Below are 12,777 nucleotides of genomic sequence, written 5' to 3' on the forward strand. Positions count from 1 at the left end.
TTGCTCTCACTCTCTGTCTCTCTCGCCTCGCTCTCGGCTCTCCCCCCGTAGCGTTGTCTCGCCTGCTCCTCTCTCGCCTCGCTCTCCTCTCTCGGCGAGTCAGCGGCGCCGCATCGGTGACTCGCTCTCCTCTCTCGCCTCCGACTTCTTCTCGCTCTCCGGTGGCCTTTGGAGCCACCGTTGGCTGGCACTGGCACAATCCCTAACCCTAATCCTTGCTCAATCCCTAACCCTAACCCTTGATCTCGCTTCGTCCTCTCCGGATCCCTCGTCGACCTCGCTAGATCCGTCGGTTTCCTGGCTAGATCCGTGGGTTTCCTCGCCGGATCCGTCGTCGACCTCGCCGGATCCATCGGTTTCCTAGCCAGATCCGTCGGTTTCCTGGCCGAATCCATGCCTCGTCAACCTCGCCGGTGACTCTGGTGCTCTGGTTTTGAAGGTAAGTCGCCATCGACCTAACCCTTGCTCAATTCCTAACCCTAACCCTCAATCTCTACTAACCCTTGCTCTATTTTGTCTGAAGCCGTTGAGGGACCGGGGCGCCGACGAGTGGCGATGGATGGATCCCTAACCCTAACCCTTGTTCTCTGCCTGTGTTTGTGTGATTATATGATTGAGTCTTTGATAAGTTCTGTGAACATGTAACTTTGAGTCTTTGATAAGTTCTCTGAACTTATAACTTAAGATTGAGACGATGAAGTGTTTGAGGTGTTTGATATTCTGATCTGTTTGAGGTGCTTGAGATGATGAACTTGTCCCTGATATTCTTATCAGTTTGAGGTGTTTGATCACTTGTAGTGCTAGTGCCGGCATAGGCACTGCTGGGCCACCGTGCCCAGTGACACGACACGGCACGGCTAAGACCTAATAGTGCCGTGCCTGGGCCGACACCTCGGCACGGCGGCACTGATAGGCACGGCACGGCTAGTCTACCGTGCCGCGTAGTGCCATGCCTAGCCGTGCCCGTGCTAGTGCTAGTGCCGTGCCGGGCGGCCCGTTTGGCCAGGGCATCTATATTTCTTCAGTTAATTATTTTTCTTTGTACAATCACAACATAATGTTCAGCAAATAACTAAAGCAACAATTGAGTTTTGGAGGAGGGGAATCATTGAATGTCACGCACTGTTGGTGGATTATAATAGATAATAGATTTGTTCAACGAGCATTGCTAGTGGAAGGAGTACCAAAGCGATCAAAACACGTTTCCATAGGCGGTCGGGTAGCCCAATTAACAGAGATGCCAGCCCACAGAGGCCTGCCTGGTTATGTTTAAGAGCATCTCCAAGACTACCTAAAAGAGTCTTCCAATCTAGAAATTTTGACAAGATTGAAAAAATCTCATCTCCAACGACACCCGAACCCACCTCTTAATCTTTTTGCACTTGAAAAAAACCCACCCCCACGCGCGTAAAGTTACGCGCGCGTATCGTCACCTCAATTGGAGGTGAAAGGATGTGAGGAAGAAAAAAAAGTAGGACAGGGTTCCTGATGCAAATGTAAAGAGAGAAATAAGCATAAAAGTGGTTAGTGCGATTTAGAAATTATTTAGGATTCCTGATGTAAAATTATCTTTTATCTTTTAGGCGTGAGATTTTGTAAACCGTTGGAGTTGTAGCTTTTTTATGTTTCCCAATATATTTTGCAAAGGTTGAAAAACCTGTTTTTTGAGTATTTTTTTAGATACCGTTGGAGATGCAACAGAGATGACAATAACACATCCACTTGGCAACCCTCCCAATTCTACCGCCTTTGTTACACTACTACAGAAATTGGACATCACTGTCGGCCTTATCACTGCTAAATTTTGAGAAACCGATAGTGATAGTCGGTTTTTGGCTAAAACCGGCAGTGATAGGATACTGATAGTCCAATCGACACTGATATTCAGGTCTTCACTGTCGGTTCATATCACTGTCGGTTTTAACTAAGAACCGGCAGTAATATTGGGTCATCACTGACGGTTTTAGCCAAAAACCGATAGTGATGGGCTATCACTGTCGATTCATGACTTAAACCGATAGTGATATACTGTAAGAAAACTTTATAAGTTTCTCATATGATGTCCGATGAAGACAAACTTTATATCAAAGTTGTAGTACTCGACGAGATCTACAACTTTGTAGTTCAATTTTTTTTAATTTGAGATCGTTTGGATGTCCAAATATTTTCATTTAAAATTGTCATCTATCTAACGAAAATTACGCTTGATTTCTAAAATTTAAAATTTAAAATTTTCAAATAACCTCGGATGGAGAAACACCCAAAACAAAAGTTGTAGATCTCGAAAAGTTATGCAACTCTATAGTTGACAACTTTTTCATTTGAAATCATTTACTACTTTAAAATGCTGATTGAAATTAAATTTTGAAATTATTGAAGAACTCTAATTTCTCTTTTTAATCTCTAGCTAAAATTTCTAACTAGTCTTTCTCACTCGTACTAACTTTAAATTTGATGATTTTTTTCCTAAAATTTTCTAAAATCACGCTCTATCAATTTAAATTTTTTTGTTATAGCTATTATTTTATCCATCTTTTCATGTGACTATGTTTTATATATTTGAATTTTGAATTTCAAAAAATAGCAAATTCAAACGTCATTTTAGAATACTAAATGATTTCAACCGAAAAAGTCATGAACATAGAAGTTATAGAACTTATCAAGATCTATAATTTTTATTTTAGTCATTTCTTTATCCGATAAAGTGATACTATCATTGTTCACAAAATTTACCTCTCTTTTATAGTTTCATAAACTATAAGAGGGATATGTAACATTTGTGAACATTGTTACTATCACTATGTCTAATGAGTAAATGATCAAATTACTAAAATAAAAGTTGTAGATCTCGGAAAGTTATAAAACTTTGTAGTTGACAACTTTTTGATTTGAAATCATCTTGTCAAAGAAAACTATGTTTGAATTTTTAAAATTTAAAATTCAAATTTTGTAAATGACTTCGGATGGAGAAACTACCAAAATGAAAGTTGTAGATCCCAAAAAGTTATGAAACATTGTAGTTAACAACTTTTTGATTTAAAATCATCTTGTCAAGCAAAACTATATTTAAATTTCCAAAAATTTGAAATTTGAATTTTTTAAATGACCTCGGATGGACAAACAACAAAAACAAAAGTTGTAGATCTCGAAAAGTTATGTAATTTTTTACTTGACAACTTTTTCATTTGAAATCATCTTGTCATGAAAAACTACGTTTGAATTTCTCAAATTTTAAATTTAAATTTTGTAAATGATCTTGGATGAAGAAACTACCAAAATAAAAGTTGTAGATCTCGAAAAGTTATAAATCTTTGTAGTTGACAAGTTTTTCATCTGAATTCATTTAGGGTTCCAAATACTCATTTTAAAATCAGATGAACATAAAATGGCTAGGACGAAAATCTCATTTGGACACAAACAGCTTGCAGGTGGAGTGGTTAGGGGCCAAAGACGCGAAACAAGAGGTCAGGGGTTCGAGCACCGGTGGCCACGAAGCGCGCATTTTTTGCATGAAAAATCACGTGACTTGTGACTTTTTTCCTATTTTTAGTGCATTTTTTTGCTTTCCACATCACTGCCGGTTTTACACCAGTGTCGGTTTGTAAGAACCGGTAGTGATGTCAACCCCCATCACTGCCGGTATGCCACTGTTGGTTTAAAATCCAGCAGTGAAGGGGGGTTTTGAACTGATAGTGATGTCAAGATCTAGGGTAGTGTTAATGGTTTTCAAATATTTAAAAACTTTCTCAATGTTTTGTTTGGATTTTGCTTTCACGATTGTAAACTAGGTTGATCAACTTCTTTCTCCAGATAATGAAATACTTGCACTCCGGCGCATGTACGCGAAAGAAACTTCTTTCTCTAGATACGAGATACTTAGAACAACCAATACTGACCCAAATGATATGCATGCAATATATAGATTATGTGTCTCGTCATCAGAGTAATAAGGACATTACAAACCAAACTAAACCATATATTTTGTTGGAAGAGCCTATATTTCATCTGTCTTTGTACAATCCTAACATGATTAAGCTAGAGCTAGATCTAAACCATATATGGCATCTTGTAATCTTTGATCCTTAGGCTCTCCCACGCTCTAAGGTTTCTGAACTTGTCCTCTGTCACTAGCTCGCTAATGTTACAAAAGTACCTATCATTTTTATGAACCTTGTGCATGATGAAGTGCCAGAAGTTTGCTACAATCCTTGTTATGCATGCTTCATTAGTCTGAACGTCGTTACATCCAAAAAATGACGAAAGTGTCAAATAGGGAACAAAAGACGAAATAGGTGACAGAAAGAGAACATTTTAAGTTTTAGTGTCAATTTTTCACCTTTTGCCATCAGTGTGCTCCTTAAGTGGGCTAGCCTAATGGCCAATCCATAGCCTACTTCCCTTTCTTATGGTTGGATCGTTGCCCATTCAGCTTGCCATGTGGGACTCTATAGCATAGGGGCAACAACACTTTGCTAGATTTGGGGGGTTGAATAGCCCAATTAAAAAATTAGTAAGGCACAACACGAGGCAAACTTGTTAGACACAAAGGAGGCCCTAATAACCAGTACTACTATATATGTATTGCAAGCCTAGGGTGATCAACTCCCACACAATTCTAGTAAAAAGATAAGCACTAAGCTAAGTTAACTAGAATTGAAGGAGCTAGCTCGGTTTGCACCCTAGGATGACATGTCCTATTATCTCTACACTAGGAATCGAACAACACAAGTAATGCAAGAGATAGTGATCAAATGAATAGCACAAGAGGAAGACACAAGATATACCCCCTATGATTCAGTGACTTGCCGGTTACCTACGTCCACGTTGAGGTAAGCCCAAAGATCACCACTCCTCTATCAAGATCAACAACCCCGGGAGGTTGGTTTAGATGTGAGCGCTTGATCTTGAGCTGGCTCAATCACGAGGTCCTTATCCTAGCCTCGATTCCACTAGAGTTGTTCTTTGCCTCTCCAGCAGCGATGAAGCCAATAGCCCATCACACTCAACTTTGGTGCACCTTACAATCTTCAATGGAGTGCTTCTTGCTACACCAAGCCATCTAGGTGGTGGAATCCACCAAGAGTGACAAGAAAACCCATAGCCATAATGATCTACCACAAGATGCAACCTCATAAAGCAAATTCACTAGAATCACTCCAATCTCATTGAGAATGCAATCTCTAGCAAGGAATGGAGAGCAGGGATGTTTCTTGAGCTCTAATATGGAAGCCCAAGGGTTCTAACTTGCTTGGCCACACTCAATTTATAGTCCCTCTCAAGAAACTAGTCGTTACCAACTTGGTGGGCTAAAAATGACACCATCGGAGAGCTCTGGTGGGTCATCGGAGACTACCACCTGAGTTTCCCTAATGGTCACGGACACACTACCAGAACTAGTTATTGCCACGCTCTAAGCTCTGTTGCTATGTTTCTGGTGATCACTTGATATTTCTTGTGACATCTAATGCCGCCACATGCGAAAACATAGCTATTTGTAACTAAACTCTAGTGACACTATTGGAGGGCTCCTATGCCCCTTTTCAAACTTCCCACACACGGTCGTGCACTGCCAACCTACCTAACCAAAACTCTGATGCCCTGCTCTCTAGTGGCACTAGAAGTTAGGGTTTGCATTGAAAAGAATGTTGTGCTAGGGCTGTGATCTATGCTCCAATGACCATCACAGATCTCCAGTGAGGGTAAAAACCATCCACCAAGCTCTTTTTTTCAAACCTTTTCAAATAGCTAACACCAATAGGTCTCCCACAAGATGACCATCACCTTTAGCACCGAGTTAGCATTTTCAAAACATTTTTCAAAGGTTTTCACTTTCTTTTCAGTAGGCCACTCGATGCTAGTGCAAATGCAATGTTAGATCACTCAAATGGCTATCTATCATATCAACTCGGCCCATCAACATCTCTAATCATCTCATGGATGGTAAGAAAAACCTATACATATATACCTTTGCCTTCTCTTTGTTTGCATCCTTTTCTCTTCTAGCATCCATCATCTTTACTCTTGAGCTTGTTGAGCCTTTGCACCCTCACGGTCATTGCCATCTTCACCACCATGGCCTCATGTTGCTCAACTCTAGCTTGCGGACTAAACTTGACCTTTTAGCTCACATCAAACATATTAGTCCACAAATGTTGTTTTTAATTACCAAAACCCAAATGGGTATTCCAGGCAGTGGTAGCGGTAGAGGAGTGGCGGGGAGGCAAGCTAGACAAGGGGTGTTCTAGTCCTTTTGTTGTTTTTTACTAGTAAACATGTTCGTGCGTTTCAACGAAAATTACATCTTGCATCATATGTTCTAATATGTTTTGTAAATACCGTGGTTGGATGTATGCTATTCTAACTTGCATGAGCATGAGTCATAAAGTTAGGATCACGAATGAGACAATAAATCAATTAGGACTCTAATTTATAATTCATCATGTTCTACTACTCTTAGTAAAATTAGCTATGACTCTTATACTCTAGAGTGTGGAGGGACACACGTACTACTCTTTGTAAAAATGACTAGAACTCTTATGCCCTAGAGGTGGAGGGACACGCGAACATGGAGAGAGAGTTGAAGGTCCTAAATGGCTAGAAGGGGGTGAATAGGCTAATAAAAATTTCTACAAAAATACTAGAACAACCGGTTAGACAACTAAATGACAAAAAGCAATTTTGCACTAGCTCTACAAGAGTGTTGCAAGCCACCTACCCACAAAGCTAGTGAGCTATGATCTCTAAGACAAGCAAGAGGCTAAGTCACTACTCTACTACTAGTGAGCTAGCAAGGGAGAAGGTTACAACTAATTACAACTAGCTACTCAACTAGTTGCTATTCTATTTGGTACAACTACTACAACACATGTATATTAAGAATGTAATACAAGAGTGATAGAGTGTGATACCGAGCCGGCAAAAGATAAATGAATCACAATAAGAATGCCAAATGGACACAAAAAATTATCCCGAGGTTCACTTGCTTGCCTACAAGCTAGTCCCCATTATGACTGGCCGATTCACTTGGTGGCTCACGCGCTAATAGGCATCACACGCCTAGCCCACACTTGGGTGCCTTAAGAACTAACACAAATGAGGGCTCTCAATGCCACGAGCAATTCACTAGAGTGGCTTTTGGCGCTCCACCGGGGAATAAGCCCAAGAACCCCTCACAAGAATGCCGGAGATGGCCACGAACAATCACCAACTCATGCCAAGTCTCCACCGCTGCTCCAAGCCATCTAGGTGGTGTCAACCACCAAGAGTAACAAGAAAACCACAGCATGAATGATCCCCAAGTGCCACTAGATGCAATCACTCAAGCAAATACACTTGGAATCACTCAATCTCACTTTGGATGCATAATCAAGCATGGAGATGAGTGGGAGAGGGTTGGTTCAGCTCAAAGGATGCTATCACATGTAAAAATTCCTAAGAGCGTGAGCCAAGCCCGGTCAAGCTCTATTTATAGAGCCTTAAGGGCTCACTAGCCGTTATGTCCTCAAAACATCATCGGACCCATCCTTCGGACCTAGCGTCAGAGGCTCCAGACCATGCCTCCTAGGTCTGGACCCTTCTCGCGTTTAACATCCATGTGCCACATGTCCAAGTGACCGTTGGACATGGTCAGACTAAGCTCTGAACTCAGGAGAAGGGGGCTCTAGACCAAGAGCCTAGGGTTCGATTCATGCCATCAGTGAACCACGAGCCGCCACGTGTCCTAGTCAAATTCAGTCGACCATTGCCTCACGCAATGGCTACTGACACACACTCTAGACTCAAGCTCTGGACGCGCATAGTGCCACCTCCGGATCAAACTCCACCAGGGTCCAAAGAACAAAAATGCCTCTGGACCGAGTCTAGCGCCGCCGTCCAGACCAAGCACCAGAGTTTGAACCTCCCATGCCAACTCTCACTGTGCCACGTGTCACCACTGGACTGAGGCATCAAGGTCCGGACCTCTACCCAAGCAGAGTCCGGAGCCTACACCACTATTGCACTTAGCTAGGGTTAAGTACCTGACCCATGCACTATGGTCCGTACCCTTCCCAAGCCTGAGTCTGATGCCCTAAAATGCCTCCTTTTCAACTCCTTTCTTCCACCCTTGCTTCCATGTGCTAACACCAAAGTGTTCCAGCACTTGTGCACGTGGGTTAGCATTTTTCAAGGGTCAAGTTAGCACACACTAGGTCCTAAAGCATATACATGAATGACATTATCTAGTGGCACTTGATAACCGCAATTAGCATGATTTTCCCCTCTTCATAGTACGACTATCTATCCTAAACCTGATCACACTCTCTATAGTGTCTTGATCGACAAAAGAAAAGTGGCCCTATGGTGTATACCTTTGCCTTGAGCCCATTTTGTGTTTCTCTTTCTTCTTTTCTAAGTTGGAGCACTTGATCACCATGACTTGGCCAACTCCTTCACTTGAGTGCCATTTGGCTCCACCACTTGGAGTGTACCAACCTATCTCATATAACACTTAGAGCAAAAGGTTAGTACTTAAGGTTTCATAAATTATCCAAAACCAAACTAGGACTTTCAAGAGTGCAATGGACCAACATTTATTTAGAGGAAGAAATTTTACCTCTTTAATATTATGTATGTATAGATGACGAGGAGCGATGGACAAAGGGTGTGGACGTCGCTCTTTCGCTCCTTATAGTAGTAGAGATTCATCTCATTAGAATAGTACTTTGGTCGACAATTGCTTTATTATTATATCAATTATGTGATATAAAATCATATTCATAATCTCATAGCTTTCAATATAAATAAGAGCATCTCCACAATAGGGATCTCAAAGAGGGCTCCACTATAATTTTTGGTCCAAGGCAAAACAACTTAATTCAACAAGTTCCTAACTTGAGTCCCTACTTTATGATCTCCCTTCTCTAACACTACCTCCTCCTAATAATGAAATATGTGCCATGATGGTACGGTCATAAAAAATCATATCTCCTATGGGTCCGTAGGGAGCTCCTTAATTCTTTTTCATAAATTTTTTCACACAAACTCTATCTTGGATGTCTTTTTTCCATCCTGACTCTCTACCATGATGCTTCCAAACCTAAGATCACTCCTCCCTGTCGAGGCCTCCCTCCTAGCGAGCCCCTCGTCCTGCCTCCTCCCTAGCGAGATGCTCTTCCTCACCGTAGGCAGGGATGGGAACTGGGGAATAGGAGAGGGAGAAAATAAAAATAATAAGAATAATGTGACTAATAAGTATGTTTAAAAATAACGGTTTTAATTTCGGTGCTACCTCTCAAAAGTAGGAGAAACTCTTAAATCATAAGAGCAAGTACAATAAATCATATCAGCTTGGCTAATAGCCAAGATAGGTGAACAAACTCATATTATGGATGAGAGAAAGAATACTTGGAGAGAATGAGCTAGTGACAAGAATAGGCCTATGTTGCTTGCATCAGCATCTCCAATACAGTTGTGGGGCCTAAAAGCATCTAGGCCCCTAATTGGGTTTCGGTGATTAATGACAATGCGAGATTATTGTGACTAACGTGTGTTTTGCAGATGCAATTAAGTTAGGTCATGGTAATGGAAATTGATTGGGCAATCATGGTTGTCATGCCCCTACGATGGAAATCATTTTGGTTTTCAAAGGATGGACGACAAGGTTAAGGATGGACTAGTTCTGAGTGTCATTTGGTGTTGAAGAGACACTTAGAGTAGTTTAGGACTTTGTTTTTCCTTTGGCCATACTATTAAGAGGGGTATGGACAGGTAGCTTGACCTAGATGAGTCTAGTGGGTTAGGTGTGGTGCACACTTGTCAAAACTAGTACTAGGTAGCTCCAAAATAGCCCTATGATCAATTGGAGCAAACTTCATTCACGTATGATTATGAGTTGGAAGTGAATGGAGGGTCAAATGCTGACCGGACGCTGGTTCTGGTGTGACCGGACGCTGGCGTAGAGTCCGGTCAGTTCATTTGATCAAGGTGAAGTTGTCTGGATGTGACCGGACATTGAGGGAAAGGTGATCAGACGCTGAGTGCTAGAGTTTGCTCAACTCCAGTAAGGTTCTAGAGAGGGAGAATCTTGATCGAACGCGTCTGGTCAGTGCTGACCGGACGCTGGTCAGGTTCTAGCTACTGACCGAACGCTGAGTAGCAAAGTGACCAGACGCTGGGTGCCAAAGTTCGGTCAACATCAGTAAGGTTCTAGAGGGTAGTTTTCATGACCGAACACATCCAGACAGTGCTGACCGGACGCTGGACAGAGTCTGGCCACAACTTAACTGCTCGGTGGCGGGGAGAACTGACCGGAGCATCCGGTCACCCCGCAGATGCACATAATGGTTCGTTTTGAATGAGGGGTTATAAATACTTCCTCTATTCACTCAAGGGATCACTTTTGCTCATTCCAACAGCTGAGAAACACCCTTGAGAGTGCCAAGAAGAGCAAGATCCTAGTGAGGAGATTGAGATTTGAAAATCCAAGAGAGAGGCCTCATTAGTGAAAGCAAGAGTAGCAAAGTGTGCATCCACCCTTCTCATTAGGCTTGTCATGGTCAAGTGTGAGTTCGTGCTTGTTACTCTTGGTGATCGCCATCACCTAGACGGCTTGATGGTGATTGGGAGCTAGGTGATCATCCGACGGAGCTTGTGGATGACCCAACTCAAGTTGTGAGTGGTTGTGGATGATTCACCACGATGGAGTGTCGAAGAATCAACCTGTAAGGAGCACTTGATCCTTGCGTGGATCAAGGGGGAGCTACACCCTTGCGCGGGTGCTCCAACGAGGACTAGTGGGGAGTGACGACTCTCTGATACCTTGGCAAAACATCGATGCATTCCTGCTTCTCTCTTTACTTTAAGCATTTACTTTGACCAATTCAATTCTTGTCTTTACATTCATAGAATTGCCATGCTAGAGTAGGATTGGAACATAGGTTGCTAAACTTTTGTATGGTAGAATAATAGAAACACTTTCTAGGCACAAGGGGTGAAGTGGGCTAACTGTAGGGTTTAATTATTGCAAAGAATTTTAGAATTAGCCCAATTCACCCTCCTCTTAGGCATCTTGATCCTTTCAATTGGTATCAGAGCCTCATGCTCATGAAATTAGACTTAACCGTCTAGAGAAAGATGTCTCACGGGGATGGTCCTCCTCCTATATTTGAGGGAGATAATTTTCCATATTGGGAAATCCGCATGGAGGCATATTTAGAAGCTCTAGATGTTGGAATACTTAGAGCCGCCTCACAAGGATTCCTAAAACCTCATAATCCCACGCACCTTCAAGGCGATGAAGTGAACTATGAAAAATGGAATGCAAAGGCTAGAAACACCATCTTTAGAGGCCTTTGCAAAGATGTGTTTAACTAGGTGAAGAACCACAAGGACGCCCATGCGCTATGGTCGGACATTTGTACGCTCCATGAGGGAACTAAGAGCGAGTGTGAGGAACACTATCATCTCATAATGAAAAAGCTTAATTCTTTTGAGATGCTTCCTAAAGAGAGTGCTAATGAAATATACTCACGCTTGAATGTTCTTGTAGAGGAAGTCAACGGGCTTAGACTCTCTCAAATGCAACCATCCGATGTTGTAAGAAAAATCTTGAGTGTCCTCTCCATTGATAAATATGGGCATATTATGACTATGCTTCATCAAGGTGATCTTTCCACCACTACACCGACTCAAATCTTGGGAAAGATCAATGCTCATGAGATGTACATGCACATCACACCACAAGATGGCTCATCCTCTACCAAGAAGAAAGACAAAGACTTAGCATTCAAGGCTAGCCAAGAGAAGGGCAAAGCAAGAATTGAGTATGAGAGCTCAAGTGATGATGAAGTTGATGATGCAAGTCTTGCTCTCATGATGAGAAGAACCCCCAAGATGCTAAAGAAGCTCAACAAGAGTGGCATCAAGTTCGATGGCAAGAAAATTAAGTTCTTCACTAGCACTAGAAGGAAGCCAATCTCCGAGATGGATTGCTACAATTGTGGAGAACTTGGTCATCTTGCATATCAATGCACCAAGCCCAAGAAAGACAAGTACAAGAACAAGTACAAGGGCAAGAAAGATGACTCAAGTAATGAAGAAGAAGATGAGAAGAAGAAAAACAAGCCATACAAGAAGAAGGATGGCAAGAAGGACTTCCATAAGAAAAAGAAGAATGGCAAGGCATACATCGTCGGTGATTGGCTCACAGATATTGATTCATCTAGTTACTCATCCAATGATGATAGTGACAACGAGAAGGTGGCCGCCATTGTGATTGACTCTTCATCATCTTCACCGACACCACCGCCATCATCCTCTACACACCTATGCCTTATGGCCAAGGATGAATGAAAGGTATCAAATGATGATGATAGTAGTGGTGATGATCATGCTAATAATGATGATAGTGATAGTGATGATGATGGATTTGAATCACCTTCATATGATGATCTTGTTAAATTGCTAAATTAATATACTAAGATCATTAGAAAGTCAAGAGCTAAGAATGAAAAGCTTGAAATTAAGAATGACTCTCTTTTAGCTAAATGTGACATAGCAGAAAAGGCTAGTGTTGAGCTTAGAGAAGCAAATGATGCTATGTCATCCAAACTCAAGGAGCTCAAATCTTCTAAGAAAGAGCTTAAAGAAAAATATGATAAACTTGAAAGGATACATAATGAGCTCATCACTAGCCATAATATGCTAAAAGAAGAATATACAATTCTCAAGATCAATTATGATAATCTTGTTATTGCTCAAGAATTTTTATCCAATGAGCCACATGATGCTACTAATGAT

Source organism: Miscanthus floridulus, chromosome 17, assembly GCF_019320115.1.
Source record: "Miscanthus floridulus cultivar M001 chromosome 17, ASM1932011v1, whole genome shotgun sequence".
Classification (NCBI taxonomy): domain Eukaryota; kingdom Viridiplantae; phylum Streptophyta; class Magnoliopsida; order Poales; family Poaceae; genus Miscanthus; species Miscanthus floridulus.